At 41.9% G+C, this 16400-nt stretch overlaps 1 protein-coding gene across 3 annotated transcripts in view; it reads right to left on the bottom strand.

The window, feature by feature from the left end:
• Positions 1 to 15583, bottom strand: part of LOC126170009 (zinc finger protein 16) — a 136175-nt gene extending 120592 nt beyond the window's left edge. For all 3 annotated transcript variants that reach the window (XM_049920691.1, XM_049920689.1, XM_049920690.1), the window contains exon 1: positions 15417 to 15583. The gene's annotated coding sequence lies outside the window, so the exon portion shown is untranslated. The remainder of the gene's footprint in view (positions 1 to 15416) is intronic.
• Positions 15584 to 16400: the final 817 nt, after the last annotated feature.

Raw genomic sequence — 16400 nt, 5'->3', positions numbered from 1 at the left:
TCCCCTCCTATTCAGATGAAGGCCACGATTCACGTATCCCCATCTCCCAACTGTGACAACAAGCACTGCACGGATGTGAGACTTTGTTTCACTCCAAAGCAATCCACTCAGATCTTCAAGAGCTGGCCATGGCACTACAAAACCTCCACAAACTCTTCATGATTGTATGCTGTTGCTGCTCCTATTTCTTCCAGGTAACCTTTAATACTATATTCTACGTTGTTAGCCCAGCTGTTTCCTGCTCCTCCTACTGTACGTATCAGATCCTCTCCATCAAGATCTCTGTATAAGGCTCTGCATCCATTTCAGCTGCTTCTTTCATAACCTTGGGAAAGTGTGTCCAGATTGAGAAGTGGTAAGTACAGTGAAGATAGGTGTCCATCAATATCTGCAAGAGCGGGTGAACAAAATGAAAGGTCAATGGTTGGAAGGTGGGCAGAAACAAACCCTCTAGCTCAGCTGAAACAGGTTCAACATCTGTTCAAATAACAGGCATCTTCTGATAAAATATGAGGTTCTCAAGAACTCATCCCTTTGGTAGGTAGAGGTGGAACCCCAAAGCACATTGTGTGCATCATAACACCCCTACAAGGAAATATCTCTGAAGGAGTTGCTTGATTAGAGCTGTGAGAGCATCTTCTTTAAGTGACCAATTAGCTATGCCTAAGCTGTGCATACAATTTTCAGCAATGTATGCAAGCTACTGTCTGCAAGTTTAAGGTGAGTGAGACGGGTGATGCGTGGTGTATATAAGATGTTACCCAAAAGTTCGCAGAATGTATGTTTAACTTCCGAAGTCTAGCCATTACAATGGAACACCACCAGGTGGTACCTCCCACATCCTTTGAGAGCCAGTACCAAGGGCAGCTTTGTGCTAGATGGTTACATTTTACTCATTGTGTGCATTTTCCCATTGGAACCTGTTGCACAAAAATGATGCCGCTGTTCCGAATACAGTACTGGAAGATTGTAGGTGGTTATATGCAATGTCATAGGGGGCATGTCAGACGATTTTATCTGACAAACTGCACACCCAAGGGATTACCTCAAAGTGTGTGCCATGAATTGTCAGCGACAAGCAGAAACAGCATTGCATGCAAGTCTGCTGAGAATTTCAAGGAAGGCTTGACAGAGAACCAGATTTTCTTCTTACATTTATTACCAGTGATGAAAGCTGGGTTTACGGGTATGATCGTAAAACTAAGTAACAATGGAACAACCCATCATCACCCCATCACAAGGAAGCCAGCAAGTGAAGACTAATGTGAAATACATGTTCATATGTTTCTTCAAAAGGGAAGGAATTGCCAATATGGAGCTTGAACCTCTTTGTTAGTCTGGCATTTCTACCATGATGTCATGAGGGAAAATGTCAGAAGAAATCACTTAGAAAAATGGCGCACAGGCAATTGGTTCCTCCATTATGATAATGCATTGATAACCCAGGAGTTTCTGGCAAAAAAACAAAATGACAGTTGAAACTTCCTGGCAAATTAAAACTGTGTGCCCGACCGAGACTCGAACTCGGGACCTTTGCCTTTCGCGGGCAAGTGCTCTACCAACTGAGCTACCGAAGCACGACTCACGACCGGTACTCACAGCTTTACTTCTGCCAGTACCTCGTCTCCTACCTTCCAAACTTTACAGAAGCTCTCCTGCGAACCTTGCAGAACTAGCACTCCTGAAACAAAGGATATTGCGGAGACATGGCTTAGCCACAGCCTGGGGGATGTTTTCAGAATGAGATTTTCACTCTGCAGCGGAGTGTGCGCTGATATGAAACTTCCTGGCAGATTAAAACTGTGTGCCCGACCGAGACTCGAACTCGGGACCTTTGCCTTTCGCGGGCAAGTGCTCTACCAACTGAGCTACCGAAGCACGACTCACGACCGGTACTCAGTTGGTAGAGCACTTGCCCGCGAAAGGCAAAGGTCCCGAGTTCGAGTCTCGGTCGGGCACACAGTTTTAATCTGCCAGGAAGTTTCATATCAGCGCACACTCCGCTGCAGAGTGAAAATCTCATTCTGGAAACATCCCCCAGGCTGTGGCTAAGCCATGTCTCCGCAATATCCTTTCTTTCAGGAGTGCTAGTTCTGCAAGGTTCGCAGGAGAGCTTCTGTAAAGTTTGGAAGGTAGGAGACGAGGTACTGGCAGAAGTAAAGCTGTGAGTACCGGTCGTGAGTCGTGCTTCGGTAGCTCAGTTGGTAGAGCACTTGCCCGCGAAAGGCAAAGGTCCCGAGTTCGAGTCTCGGTCGGGCACACAGTTTTAATCTGCCAGGAAGTTTCATATCAGCGCACACTCCGCTGCAGAGTGAAAATCTCATTCTGGAAACATCCCCCAGGCTGTGGTTAAGCCATGTCTCCACAATATCCTTTCTTTCAGGAGTGCTAGTTCTGCAAGGTTCGCAGGAGAGCTTCTGTAAAGTTTGGAAGGTAGGAGACGAGGTACTGGCAGAAGTAAAGCTGTGAGTACCGGTCGTGAGTCGTGCTTCGGTAGCTCAGTTGGTAGAGCACTTGCCCGCGAAAGGCAAAGGTCCCGAGTTCGAGTCTCGGTCGGGCACACAGTTTTAATCTGCCAGGAAGTTTCATATCAGCGCACACTCCGCTGCAGAGTGAAAATCTCATTCTGGAAACATCCCCCAGGCTGTGGCTAAGCCATGTCTCCGCAATATCCTTTCTTTCAGGAGTGCTAGTTCTGCAAGGTTCGCAGGAGAGCTTCTGTAAAGTTTGGAAGGTAGGAGACGAGGTACTGGCAGAAGTAAAGCTGTGAGTACCGGTCGTGAGTCGTGCTTCGGTAGCTCAGTTGGTAGAGCACTTGCCCGCGAAAGGCAAAGGTCCCGAGTTCGAGTCTCGGTCGGGCACACAGTTTTAATCTGCCAGGAAGTTTCATATCAGCGCACACTCCGCTGCAGAGTGAAAATCTCATTCTGGAAACATCCCCCAGGCTGTGGCTAAGCCATGTCTCCGCAATATCCTTTGTTTCAGGAGTGCTAGTTCTGCAAGGTTCGCAGGAGAGCTTCTGTAAAGTTTGGAAGGTAGGAGACGAGGTACTGGCAGAAGTAAAGCTGTGAGTACCGGTCGTGAGTCGTGCTTCGGTAGCTCAGTTGGTAGAGCACTTGCCCGCGAAAGGCAAAGGTCCCGAGTTCGAGTCTCGGTCGGGCACACAGTTTTAATCTGCCAGGAAGTTTCATATCAGCGCACACTCCGCTGCAGAGTGAAAATCTCATTCTGGAAACATCCCCCAGGCTGTGGCTAAGCCATGTCTCCGCAATATCCTTTCTTTCAGGAGTGCTAGTTCTGCAAGGTTCGCAGGAGAGCTTCTGTAAAGTTTGGAAGGTAGGAGACGAGGTACTGGCAGAAGTAAAGCTGTGAGTACCAGTCGTGAGTCGTGCTTCGGTAGCTCAGTTGGTAGAGCACTTGCCCGCGAAAGGCAAAGGTCCCGAGTTCGAGTCTCGGTCGGGCACACAGTTTTAATCTGCCAGGAAGTTTCATATCAGCGCACACTCCGCTGCAGAGTGAAAATCTCATTCTGGAAACATCCCCCAGGCTGTGGCTAAGCCATGTCTCCGCAATATCCTTTGTTTCAGGAGTGCTAGTTCTGCAAGGTTCGCAGGAGAGCTTCTGTAAAGTTTGGAAGGTAGGAGACGAGGTACTGGCAGAAGTAAAGCTGTGAGTACCGGTCGTGAGTCGTGCTTCGGTAGCTCAGTTGGTAGAGCACTTGCCCGCGAAAGGCAAAGGTCCCGAGTTCGAGTCTCGGTCGGGCACACAGTTTTAATCTGCCAGGAAGTTTCATATCAGCGCACACTCCGCTGCAGAGTGAAAATCTCATTCTGGAAACATCCCCCAGGCTGTGGCTAAGCCATGTCTCCGCAATATCCTTTGTTTCAGGAGTGCTATTTCTGCAAGGTTCGCAGGAGAGCTTCTGTAAAGTTTGGAAGGTAGGAGACGAGGTACTGGCAGAAGTAAAGCTGTGAGTACAGGTCGTGAGTCGTGCTTCGGTAGCTCAGTTGGTAGAGCACTTGCCCGCGAAAGGCAAAGGTCCCGAGTTCGAGTCTCGGTCGGGCACACAGTTTTAATCTGCCAGGAAGTTTCATATCAGCGCACACTCCGCTGCAGAGTGAAAATCTCATTCTGAAAATGACAGTTATTTCTCATCCATCGTACTCAGCCGACTTGGCACCAAGAAACTTTTTTCTGTTCCCCAGAATGAAACTCAAGTTAAAAGGCTGAAGATTTCATACCATTGGGGAGATTCCAGCAGAATGGCAAGTGATAGTAAACTGCACCACAAAAAAATGAGTTCCAAGCAGTTTTCAGTTCATGGAAAAACTGCTGGGAGCAGTGTATACACCCCCAATATGATTACTTTTAAGGTAATTGTTGTGAACAGGAGCTAAGTAAATTGTAATTTTATTTATCTGTGTACTATGTGAACTTCTGGGTAGCCTCTCACATTATTTGTTATGATAATGTCACAACTCCTTCAGATCTGTCACAGATAAGGTTAGTGGTTTCTTCTGTGGCAAATGTTTGAATTTCTTCATGTAAGTTCTAAAACCATTTACATTTCATTGTAGTATGGGGCCCATTAATCAAAGTGAGTTGTCTTCTCCCCTGTTGTTCTTTTTTGGTGATGTGCTCCTGAGAGGCAGAGTGAGACAAGGGATAGGTGATATTTGGGCTTGAAGGTCTTTTAGCAAAGCCATTATAAAGCACAATACATTCATCTTTATCATTTGAATTTAAAAAAGTTTCTGATCAGCTGTTTTTTTTTTTCCAATCCTCTTTTAAGTTGCTGCAGCCCTTGTTCTATGTTCTTGTTGAAATGTCATAAGTACAGAGATGCTCACTTTATTTTGATAACACAGACAGCAAAAACAGTGAATTCCATATGTTTAAAGTTTGAGATGTGTACCACTGCACAGGAAGTGGCACACTTGACAACTAGTGCTGCTGAAAATCCCCATCTTGAAGGAACACTGCTGCGTTATCTTTCCATCAGCACAAAAACAACAGTCTCTGTTCTAAGATGGAAATGGTTCTGAACAATTGAAGTATATTCACAGAATGTAGAATGCCACAACAGCCTTGTGTGCTGTTTGGCCATATCTCCTGCAAGTATCAAACCATTGTTTATGACCATACTATAATGCACTTTCGCTATTTAAAGTATCCGGTATTTGCAATATATAGCCATAATTTCAGATAAATGCATCCACCCAAAATATGTATGGCCAATATAGCAGATTTAAATATTAAAATAAAGTCTCTTGTTTTCTCTGAAATGTCGCCCTCCCCACCCCAAGGTAAGATAAGTGAAACATCTATTTTCCCTCTTTCTGTATCTACAGCATCTACAAGCATGTTGCATCATTTCCCAGTCTCTGTATGGATAACCATACAGTTTTAACTATAACATTGAAAACATGTTACATAGTTATTTTTGTTTTGTTTTGCAGGTACATGTCTCAGTAGACACGGAAATCCCTGCACCACAGTACCATAGCACACCACTAGAGGGACCAAAAAAGAGCAAATCCCAATGATAAACTTGAGCATCATGTCATAATTAGTTTTTTGTATTTGACAGGAACAACTCTACATAAATTCATGCCAAGCTGGTGGAGGCATATGCCAAAAATGCACCATAATATTACACAGTGGTCAAGTGGCACAGATGTTTCCCTTATGATCAAACAAGTCTGAATGACGAAGACCAAAGTAGCAGACAATCTCTGTGTAGAACCAGAAAATGTAAGATAAGTGGAAGCTCTGTGCTTTGAGGACTGGTATAGCACAATCTAGGTAATGGTGGGAAAAGTGAAAACGAGTCACAGAACAATTTGCAACATCTCACGCATTTGGAACATCACAAAAGCCACCATTCACTGTAAGCCATGACTGGTTACACTCACTCAAAAAGTGTACCAAACTGGGACAGCCATAGAAATGTTACAGATACATCAGGCCAATCCAGATGACTTCTTTAGATGCTTATTCATCATGGATGAGTGCTGTGTGTACCACAATGATTTGAGACAAAAAATGAAAACAATCAGCAGAAATATGTGGATTCACCATTATCAACAAAGGTGAAGACCCAATAGTCACTGTGAAATGTGTTGCTGAAGGTTTTTGGGACTGGTAAGGTGTGATACTAACAGATTATTCTCATAAGGGTCAAAGCATTACAGAACACTGCCGAAATCTCCTGACAAGGACATTGGAAGTTGTCAGGATTATGAATTGTGGGAAGTGGACCAAGCGGTGTTTTTGCTCCTAAACGGAGCAGCTCATGCTGCACAGGACACAGACCCACATGCTGCTTCTTTGGGCTATCACATTTTACCCCATCCACTGCACTCTCCCGGCATGGGATCCAATAACTACCCTGTTTTTCCTTGGATGAAGAAAGCATTAAATGGCAGGCATTTACAGAATGATGACAAGGTGATTTTCAAGTGAGATAATTCCATGAAAAGCCAAATGAAGACTTCTACAGCCAATGTCTCTTCTCAAGTCACCTTTCCCTGAGAAAAAACATGCTGTACTGGAGGTTTATTGAGCAAAAAAGGACTAACATCATTACCAAGCTTCATGGCCAGACCTTGGATTTTCTTATACCTTGTTAAGTCCACTTGTTACTGCCTGCAGACCGTCATGTATGTAAAGGAGTGTCAATTTCTAAGTGTAGCATCTTCTCAACATATGAAAAGACATTCGAACAAACTACACCCTAGTATTTAAACAAACTTTTATACTAGCAGAAGATGTGAGTGATACATAGAGGGATTGTAGTATACTCCCACAGTCATAATACAAAGCTGTTTCTTGAAACTCGACGGGTTAACTAAGCCGCAAAGTCAGTACTGAACCTGACAGGGGTACTATCAGGCCCTGGAGCATTATTCAGTTTTAAAAGTTTCAGCTGTTTCTTAACACCATTGACACTAATATTTATTTCACTCGACTTTTCAAAAGTGCAAGGATTAAATTGAGACAATTCTCCTGTGTTTTCGTTTGTAAAGGAAAGTTTGAAAACAGAGCTAAGCATTTCAGACTTTTCTTTGCTACTCTCAATTGCAGTTCCTGTCTCATTTGCTAGGGACTAGACAGTAATTTTGATGCCACTAACAGCCTTGACATATGGCCAAAATTTCTTTAGATTTTGTGAAATATCATTTCACAATATTCTGCTATGGTAGTCATTGAAGGCATCATGCATTGCTCTCTCGACAGGCAACAATGTTTCATTCAGAATCTTTCTATCTATAGTCTTATGCTTTCGTTTACACCTATTATGCAGTAGTCTCTGTTTCTTTAGACATTATTTTACAGTGACTGTATGCCACAGACGATCCCTCGCATTATGGACTATTCTACTGGGTATCACCCAGTGTATGGTCAACTAACCTTTTAAACTTGGGCCATAGTTTCTCTACATGCTCCTGCTCTGTGATGAAAGTTTCAAGTTCCTCATTCAGACATAAAACTACTGCAGCTCCTGCAACAAGATCTAAGATTGTTGCAGAATGTCACAGGGCTCTGGTGAAGCTAGAGGGAAGCAATAGTGTAAACCAAGTGTGGGTCCCTGGCCACTCAGGGATCGGTGGCAATGAACAAGACGACAGATTGGCCAGGATGGGGGCACAGGCTCCATTCATTGGACCGGAACCTGTCCTGATGATAACGAAGTCTATGATCAAACTAGAACTCCAGAACTGGCTTAGTAGACAGCACATAGAATACTGGATCAAGGTCTACAAACAAAAACATGGTAAGGTAATGATGCCAAAGGATGTGTTTTAAAAGAAGCTCTATAACCCTGGGCTTGAATAGGAAAGAGATTAAACTCATGGTGGACTGATGACCAGCCATGGTAATTTCAAAAACACACCTACAAACAATGAGTATAACAGAAGAAGACCATAAATGTAGGATCTGTGATGAGAGTGAAGAAACTCCATCACACCTAATCTTCGAATGCATGGCATTAGAGAGCAAGAGACACAGAAATTTCGTGACAACTAGACCTGAAGAAATTGTGTCTAACAAAGAAATGGTAAAGGGACTCCTTGCACCATTTAAGGGCTTTGGTTGGCTTTACTAGATATACAGGGAGCAATACTGTACAATGAACTCAGTTTCAGTGCAGGCAGTGGCAGGTTAGACCAAAGCTGTTTTAGCTTCTCTGCCAAAATCAAATCAACGATTGGGGAACTTGCATACAAGTAAAATGAGGTTCTCTCTGAATTCTTGGCTACATCAGGAGACAAGCCTGGTGGGAGATTGAAGGATGAAATTGCCATTTTTTGCCCTCCCCCTGATACTGAGCCACGCCCAATTTCTTCAATTTCTATCTTGGTAGATTTGAGTTTCTTGTCTATTGTGACAAATACATCACCTCCCTTTCATATTAGCTTATTTTTTTGATATATGCTAAAATTTTCCGCAAAAATCTCACTGCTATAAATTTCAGGTTTCAACCAGCTTTCAGTACCTAGTATTATGTGAGCTTCAGTGCTTCCCAAGATCACTTCGAACTCAGCCACTTTCTTGTCAATGCTTCAGCAGTTAACCACTTGGATTTTAATACTGTCACCTGTGGGAGGCATTTCTTTTGAGATTAGACTGATACTTCTCGCTTTCTTACAGCTACCATTATCTGGATTGAATGAAGAGTTACATAATCTAAAAAACTTTTGTGTGCATCCCACACACAGTCATCTACCTGGGCAGCAGCCTCTCATGTGTAATGCACACCATACAGTTATCAACCCTATGCTGCCAGTCCAGGAAGCCAAGCCTAGCCTAACCTGTCAGAGAAACTTTAAAGTCACTGATTCAGTCCTTCTGTTTGACTCAGAACCAAGGGGAGACAATCAGTTCTGGGGCCAATGCTGTGCACAAGGGTGTTCTTCTCTGCCAGTCAGTCACTGGAATGATTCAAGTATGACCTCTGTGACCAGATGACAGGCATCATTCATTCCAACGTGTGTCATGATTTGCAGTTGGTTGCAGCCTGTTCCCTCAATGGCTGCTGGAATAACCCCTTCAATAAGCTGAACGTGCCCCCAGACACACACACTGGGTGCACCAGGTGTCCTTTCCTATCCCCTGCTGCCATTCCTCCAAGGGGTAACATCGTTCTCCGTACATTTGAATTGCCAATGATTAATAGACCCCTAATTCGTACCCTTTTGTATTTGCTTCCTCTTGACACTGGACTAAACAGGTTTCCCCAAAATAGGTAAAGGTAGTCCCACTGGCTCAGTTTCAGTTTCAGTGAAAGACTGCACCTTGAACTTATTGGTTAGAGGAATCGGTATAACACCCTGTGTCCTCCCTGGCCCCCATCCATCCTGTACAGGATGCGTAGCTCTACCATTGAAACGCCACTCACAGTCAAGTGCCAAGTAATGACAGGCCCATACTTTCTGTAACGGAGACAGGATCCACAGGAGATGGTAATACTTGAGGTACCTCTGGTACCAGTACCACAGGTACGTGCCTCTCAAGAGCTCTTCCAACAAACCAATCTGCAGTAGCTGCCAATCGTTAGACAATTTCCAGCTGCTTACGAATGTCAATCAACTCATTTCATATCTGACAACAGCATCCACAGTAGAGGACAATATTAGAATAATTACAGCACACACAGAGACATTCAAACTATCATTATTCCTGCACTCCTTACTTGAATGGATTGGGAAGAAGTTCTAATAACTGGTACAATGGGACATACCCTCTGTCATACAATTCACAGTAGTTTGCAGAGTGTACATGTAGATTAGTCTAGATGTCTGGCCTCTTTAGTTTCCCTGTCTGGATGAGTGTTGATGCCTACCAGGGGTAAACTTATGCAACTGGATGATTGGAATTTTTTATTTAAATTTTCTGTTTCCTATCCTCAAACAGCCACGAAACTAGTCAATCTAACCACAACCCGATATATCTAGGGAAGTGTGCTATGACTGGGATGCAGCAGGTTCACCAAAGATTGCCTGTCAATGACTGTTTTGCCCATCCACCCTGTCAGTTTTTATAGTGTTTGTACAATCATTGCAATCTGGATGATTGTGCTAAGATTCCTGCTCTCTGCAAAACAAGAAGCTCTACTATTAAGTCTAATTGAGATTGCTGATAGCATGCCTAGATCAAACAATTATGGAGCACTGAGGATGCCAACCACCTCCAAAGCCTGGGACCCTGGAATACTCCAAATCAGAACTCAACAACTGAAGACCAATTTTCCCAACGTGCTTCGTACTTGCAACAATCCGGAGACACATGTGACTTACAGAATGTTACAGAAGTCTACAGGTAGCCCATCATGTCTAAGAGTAATTTTAAATTTGTCTTTAAAAATATTTTGAATGGCTGATTTATTTGCCACAGAAGGATTGTCACCTCAGTAGAAGTTTTTTGTTTCCCGAACTACTAACACTGAATCTACCTACCATCCCCACCCCCTGTGCACACTATGTGTGTGGGTAATTAGGAGTTTGAGGGAGGAATCACATGATAGCTGCTCGCCACTACTCCGGATTGGTGGTGCAGGGTGCGAATTCTCTCAGCTAGGTGGAGTGTGTTTCCTTCCTCACTCCTACGTGGACACAGGTCCAATATTTTTCAACGATGATCACCTCTCGGTCCTGCCAAGACTGGACGGAGGCCTAGAAGATTGTCCTGGACATGAATAATTATACCCCATAAGGATATGAACCTGTATTGAGAAATGGATACAGTATTAGAGGGAAAAGTGGGGTGATGGTTCCAAACTAAGTAAAACATACACACATCAAAAAAAGTTTTGCATTACCTCGGTTCCGAGAGTTCTGGAACCTGTACAGAAAATTGGAATAGAGATCTGCATAAACATCATTTCCACCCTTTTTATTGCTCATGAAAGCCGCACAATGATTGTTGTATCACCATGACCTTCAGTGATGGCGGTCCAGATTGCTGTACACACTGGTACCTCTAATACTCAGTAGCACATCCTCTTGCATTGACGCACGCCTGTATTCGTCATGGCGTACTATCCACAAGTTCATCAAGGCATTGTTGGTCCAGACTGTCCCACTCCTTAACGGCAATTCGGCGTAGATCCCTCAGAGTAGTTGGTGGATCACGTCGTGTATAAATAGCCCTTTTCAATCTATCCCAGACATGCCCATCTGTACCGCGCTGCATGGTGTCGTGGTTACAAAGATGGACCTCGCCATGGACGTTGGGAGTGAAGTTGCGCATCATGCAGCCTATTGCACACAGTCTGAGTCATAACACGTCCTGTGGCTGCACAAAAAGCGTTATTCAACATGGTGGTGATGCTGTCAGGGTTCCTCCAAGCCATAGCCAGTAGGTAGCGGTCATCCACTGCAGTAGTAGCCCTTGGGCAGCCTGAAAGAAGCCTGTCATCGACAGGTCCTGTTTCTCTGTATCTCCTCCATGTCCGAACAACATTGTTTTGGTTCACTCCAAGACGCCTGGACACATCCGTTGTTGAGAGGCCTTCCTGGCACAAAGTAACAATGCAGACACAATTGAACAGTGGTATTGTCCATCTAGGCACGGTTGTACTACAGATGACACGAGCTGTGTACCTCCTTCCTGGTGGAATGAATGGAACTGATCTGCTGTTGGAACCCCTCCATCTAATAGGCCCTGCTCATCGGTCATTTACATCTTTGGGCAGGTTTAGTGACATCTCTGAACAATCAATGGGGCTGTGTCTGTGATACAATATCCACAGTCAATGTCTATCTTCAGGAGTTCTGGGAACTGGGGTGATGCAAAACTTTTTTTTGTGTGTGTATAATGGAAGCAAGATACAAGTGAGCTTGGATGAGGAAATAAAGTACAAGGTGAAGTGTAAAGATGGGATGGGAGCTTGAGGGTGGAACTGACAGGGAACGGAGATACATGTCCAGAACCTAGACTAGAGGAGATTAAGATCAGGGGCTCAGTAAATAGCAGATGTACTGGAGGGATAGTTTCCACCTGCAGGCCAGAATAACCGATTTTGGGTGAGGAGGGGGACATGACAATTCAGAGGAAGTCAACGTTGTGATGAGCAATCCCTTCCATTACTGGCTGGTATGGTTGTCTGCTGATCCTAGTTGGGCAGTGGCCATGTACAAGTAGCTGTGGAGTGGTTACAATTAAGTTGGTAGATGAAACAACTGCTTTCATAGCACCTGCCTATGGTGAAGTAGGATGTGTCAGTAACAGCTCTGAAATGATCTCATACTTGTGACCTGCACATACATATGACCCATAGGGCATGCGGTTAGAACAAGGAGTATCATAGGGATGGACAAGTAAATTCCTTAGGGTGTTTGGATAGGAAACTGCGAATTTGAGGGTACAAAGAACACTGAGGGCGACATTATTCATTAAAAATATAAAGAGAAACAGTTGAAGAGTGTGACTCAGTTCTTCCAGTCCTGGGCAATAATGTGTCATGAAATTTAGTTCCTTTAAAAAACAGCGTGAACTATAAATTTGTGGTATTTAATCATTTCTTTTTATTCATTTCAAAACTGGACATTTGTGTCAGTGAGGAAATGTTGTAACATATGTAGACAGTACTGAAATGAAATATAATAAATGAAAATGGAAATTTTATATGCAACAATGAAAATAACACTAAAAATAATATTAATAACAATAGCAATAATAATGATACGTATAGCATTAGAACATTTTTCCTTATCTTCAGGCCCCAAACACAATATCCAACTATTTACCCCCCCCCCCCCCCAGACAAAATTATTACTTGGAAGTACCAAACATTAAAAGATGTGTAAGTATCATTTTAAATTGTGTGGCTGTCAACCTCGCTTCAGACTGCAAGCCTTCAGTGTTGATCTATTTTGACTTGTTTCAGTTAGCCATTCCAACAATTATCAGAGGCTTAAATAAAATATTTTCATGATGGCAGTAATTAAATACAGTAAAATTTCTTTTTGTTTTATTTACATTTGTGTTAGTGACTAACACTGACTGAAGCTTTAAATATGAACAAATGCCCAATCCATCAAGTGGCAAGCATCCTAGAACAACAAACATTATGTTTAACACAGTGTACCTTAAGCAGCCAACCAAATTACAATGCATCAGTGAAAAGACGCAAAAACACAAGTTCATCTTGGTGATTTTTTAATGTGGCATCATGGGTCATAAGCATATATTACTCAAGTGCCAGATTTAAAAATTAGAGTCTAGTGAACAATGCAAGCCATCAGTATATTCTTTGAAGTGTGACACGATATATCACGTACTTAGGTCAGCAGTGTTTTTTGTTTGTATGCTCGAGTTGTAGATATTGATTACGTGCTTTTTCACAGTATGTGGTTTAGTTCTTCTGGATTGTGGCTTACATCATGCTGTTTATTAGATCTTTATCGGTCTAGTGAAGACTGAACCATTGAGGATGATGTTTGTTTTGCTAATACTTTTGTGTTGTTAGTGATATCATCCATAAGTTGTTTCCTAAGATTTGTACCTCTGCCATGTTAACAACATCACTGGTCCATCAGCGCACTATCAGGTGGTCTACTAATGGTTGTGAAAAAATTCTATCATTATAAAAACCTTGTGGGCATGGATACAATCAAATCCAAACTATCAACAAAGGATATCTACTTCCTTTGTAGACATACTCATCTGCACTAATTTCTTCATGTACCCACACCTGTCCATGTATTGATCTGCGGGCAAACTTTTGCAGATTATGTTGTGGAAAACATTGGCTTTATTTCACAAGAAATGGCACAGGCAAAGATCATTATTGAAAAATGGGAATGACTGATGATATCTGAATCTACCAGGTGAAGCATATCTGGGTAAAGAACATCCTGAATTTGTGTTGTATTTGTATGTCTTTACTCACCCCATAAACCATGACTTGCTTCACAGTTTGTACAAACTAACAAGGGAAGATGCCCCCCCCCCTTCCCCCCAGTCTGAATACTCTAAAAGAAGATTCTATTAATGGAAGAATTTTGCAAACCTGGAGCTCATGTCCCAGAGATTACATGAAAGCCACCACACACACTTTCTTGACTATGGCCTAATTCGTTTATGCCCCAAAATGTTGGTTGTAGTAACAAAGGTCTAGGTTCAGTTGAAAAGTGACAATTTGGTCGTCAGTTGACTAAGTCAATGAACGTTACAGAGAAATAAAGGTGGTGGTGATAAAATAACAGCAGTGCAACCTAACATTTATGTTTGCGGCATATCAAAAAATGCAAGGTGGGGACCAAAACATAACATACACCACCATGCAAATGTGTGAGCAAGCCATATCAAAGCTAAATAAAACATACATTAAAACGAATAAAAATATTATATTTTTAACCATAAATATCATAACATTCAAATAAGTCTGCACAGGAGTGTCACACAGTTAGTTTGTTCCTTAGTTGACAAACCATGCATAAGAGTTTTTTCCTCGCCAATGCACACAGGAAGAGTTGTAATGTCTCAGTATTTGAGAAACACTTCTGGCAAGTTACACTGCTACCACTTAGGAGTGAAATTCGATGAGGCATTGCAATGGAGTAAAATAAATATCACAAATTAGTCCCTGAATACAGATTCCATATACTTAAATCTTCACACAATGGGCTATCCATTAAACTGAAATATTAAAATAAATAAACATTCCAGCATTACTCCTTAATTTTAATTAATACAGTCGTACAAATGTCATGTTCCCTGACATTACCTATAAAGGAAAAAAAGTTTCAAAGTCACTATTTTTATTTCGTATTCATAATTTCTTCAAACGTTAATATTTTGATCCAATACAGAAGAATAAGACTCAAGATCATACACATATTCTATAGGCCTTAGCACCTAAACTAAGACAAAAAATTTAAGTTACCAGAATACTACACGGGAAATTTAACAACCAAGAGCTTGCGAATTAATACGTATGGGAAAAGAAAGAAAACATTAAATTAGGTTGCAGTATCTGTTCATGAATACAGATCATCTCTTAACACAAGCACAGTGGATTCCAATTTACGCTTCAAAACGGTGATTATTTATGAAAAATACAATAACTGACAAATCTGTGGATTTGTGGGTTAAAAAACACAAATCTACTTTACCATGAGGCAACGTGGCCCTCTATCAATCAATAAAAAACATGTACAACTACCGGAGAAACGAAACAATTTGAGGTTATATTATCGTCAACAAAGTACAATAAACACTAGAAAGCTTTGATGACACACTTGAAACAAAGCCGCAATAACCCGAGTACGTTAATATGAATCGATAGGATCAACTTACAGCTCTAGAACTTCGACAACACTTATATGTTGTATGTCTGCGTTATTATCACTACAGTAGTACGTAGTTGTCGACCGCAATAATTTTGAATTAGGATGAAGATCACTTGCCTGCATTAAGTTTTCTCCATTTCCTTGCCGCTTTTGGTGTCTCCCACCTGTGTGCGGCATCTAGAAATATTTTGATTCAAAATACACAAACCTAACCAAATTTTCCCAATAATAGAAACTTTCGACTGTTTACAGATACATCGTTCAAGTTTTGGTGTCTTCAATGGTTGGTGCTACTGAGTCACAGATTCTACAATGAACAGAAGGAAAGTTTCAAAATAACAATCTTGAGAGCGTGTTACACATCGCTACTTCAATTTGACGCTCTCAAAATTTTCTGCTATTAAGTTGGAGTACGTAAAATGAAAATATTGAGGTTAAAGTATCGCCAGTCAAGTCTGTTGCCTTTTCCAATCTTCTAAGCTTAGATATGTCACTGTTCAGTGTTAAGACTTCAGTTTCATGTGTTTAAAAAACTGCATAAAAATTAAGATCGAAAAATAACTCAGAAATATGTTAGAGGGTATGATAAAGTATGAGCGTATGTATATTAGTTTTTATCCTTGATTCTCCTGGCGAATATCTGTGAAAATAGCTCAACTGCGTGCAATGCATAGACTCGCAAAAAAATATTATAACTCCTGTGTGTGCGATACACACGTTTCCTCCGTTGTACAGACCAATGTCAACTTTCAGCGTTATCTCGGATTACATACTGCAGTACAAGACAGGCTAGAAGGATCAGGAATATTCAATGTCATTATTTGACATTAAACGGCAAATTTTAAGTATTGCAGTGGCATGTTGGCCACAGTGAGCAGAGATCTTTTCGTAAAAAAAACGCGGTAAAGAAATTTGCACCAAAGATCACATGGCCTACCTGTTTGTAGACAACGTCCATGAGATCGACGAAAGACTATAATGTCGATAGGTGAGCTATGTGTAAGTAAGTCCTATTGAAGGACTTACATATTTCTGCATTGGAATCTATTAACGAGGCAAATGATTGTTTCAGCAATAATATAGATGAAGATTTAAGATCCT

The sequence above is a fragment of the Schistocerca cancellata genome, chromosome 1, assembly GCF_023864275.1.
Source record: "Schistocerca cancellata isolate TAMUIC-IGC-003103 chromosome 1, iqSchCanc2.1, whole genome shotgun sequence".
NCBI lineage: Eukaryota > Metazoa > Arthropoda > Insecta > Orthoptera > Acrididae > Schistocerca > Schistocerca cancellata.
Note: the sequence above shows the minus strand (reverse complement) of the source record. Positions and strands in the feature narration are given on the sequence as shown.